We start from the raw sequence: 1,979 nt of genomic DNA, 5'->3' as shown, positions 1-1,979 counted from the left end.
AGGGTTTGTTTATTTTCTTTTAGAAAAAAAAAACTGTATTAGGGTATATTATTTTTGTAATTTTTCTTTTCTTTTTGGACTTTGGGACATTATTTTTTTTATCACCCTGCGGAAGGGTACTTTAAATATAAACTGTTTGCAGAGAAGGAGGACAATTACGATATTGTCACTGCACCTTGGGTTCGTACACTTGACATCGGAGTCAGTGGCCCGAGTCGACTACAACCGATTCATCCCCCGTCTGGAACAGGAGGTAAGATTCTAAACACTCGCGAATCCCCTGTCAGCGAGTTACTGGACTCCTTCATATGCATATATGTTGAGGACTGAATACGGACATTTATTTTTCTAGTAAAGGGCAAGGCCTGGCCATACAAGATAAGGGTTCGGATTTCATCACCGTTCTCTTCTTGCCCGCTTTAGGAACACGTAACCTACGCGAACCTAAGCCTAAAATTTTGACTAGAACGAGACCGATAGGGTAACGAGCTTAACAAGAAAGTCATTCGAAAAATATTGGTTACTCTTTTAAGCATACTTCGAAGTTCTTGACGGTTTCTGTAAGTTGAATGCGTGACTGCTCCGCCTTGTAATACCGTTGAGGCCTTGGGTATCAAAGCTCCACCGAGATTCCCTTGCCTCTATTCAACTTACTTTAACTCAGATTGATTCCAGAGGGGTTTGCTTAAATTGTAACGAATTCCCGTTCAAAGGATTCAAAGCTGGTGTAGAAACAATCTAAGTGGAGCCATCATGCTTTTTGTTTGCTAGAAATCAATAGGTTTGATTTGGTCGAGTCGGCCTTGATCTGTGTTTGCTTACCCTTCCAGTTTAGAAAATTCTATTGTATGCATGAACGTAAAAGAGAAGCACTAGGTAGATTTGTTAAAGAGAAACCTAGTAGTTCTAAGCGTCTCGATTACCTTAATCTAGAGAGTACGACTTTTGAAGAGTCTGTTTTTGAACGTCCTTTGACTGAGGAGAGAATCCTGTTGCTCCGATAGCGCCAGAAATGGCAACTTTGAAAGCTTTGTTGAATCCAACTAGGACTACTCGTCCCTCATGTATCAGGTTAGCTGAGACGGAAGCAACTTATGAACTTAAACCTGGGACCTTACAGCTGCTCCCAATCTTTTTAGGGAAAGAAAATGAAAACCCCTATTTCCATGTTAGGGACTTTGAGGAAATTTGTAGTACCCTCAGGATTAGAAACCTAGATGATGATGCTTTGAAACTTAGGTTATTCCCCTTTTCCCTGAAAGATAAAGCTAAATCGTGGCTATATAGTTTGGCTTCCGGGTCAATCGAAACGTATGAACAACTTACATCTGCCTTTTTGAACAAGTTTTTCCCTAGGCACAAAACATCGTCTATTAGGACGCAAATCTGCACGTTTTCTCAACAGGAGGGAGAAACTTTGTATAGGTATTTGGAAAGGTTCAATGATTTATTAGCCCAATGTCCTCATCATGGTTTAGAGAAGGTTAGGTTAGTTCAGATCCTTTATGAGGGTTTAGATTATCCCACCACAACCACAGTAGAATCTATGTGTACTGGTGGATTTGAGAACCAAACAGTTGATGACGCGATGACATATTTGCATGAAGTCGCCGAAAAGACCCAACAATGGGAAAGTAGTAGGGGACCCCAGAAAACAATTTTTCGGCGAGAGGAAACGTTAATAGGGTAGAAGGAGGCTATGAATCAGATGCCAAAATTGCTGCTATAGCGAAAAGGTTAGAAGCTTTAGAAGTGGGTAACACTAGTGGTAGATTGGAGCCTTTTTGGGAAGGCCAGAATAATGAAGAGCAAGCCAATGCTCTATATAATAACACTAGGTTTGATAATCGTCAGAAGTTTGACCCATATTCAGAAACCTATAATCCTGGTTGGAGAAACCATCCGAACTTTTCATGGTCTAAGGGCCAGAGTCAGGGTCAGTCTAATAATTCTAATGCTCCCCCAGATTTTGGATACAC

At 40.8% G+C, this 1,979-nt stretch overlaps 1 pseudogene; it reads right to left on the bottom strand.

Moving 5' to 3' along the window:
* Window positions 1-1,376: 1,376 nt before the first annotated feature.
* LOC113307108 lies at window positions 1,377-1,476 on the bottom strand (annotated as a pseudogene).
* Window positions 1,477-1,979: the final 503 nt, after the last annotated feature.

This window comes from Papaver somniferum, chromosome 8, assembly GCF_003573695.1.
Source record: "Papaver somniferum cultivar HN1 chromosome 8, ASM357369v1, whole genome shotgun sequence".
Classification (NCBI taxonomy): domain Eukaryota; kingdom Viridiplantae; phylum Streptophyta; class Magnoliopsida; order Ranunculales; family Papaveraceae; genus Papaver; species Papaver somniferum.
This window is presented reverse-complemented; position numbering and strand designations above follow the sequence as displayed.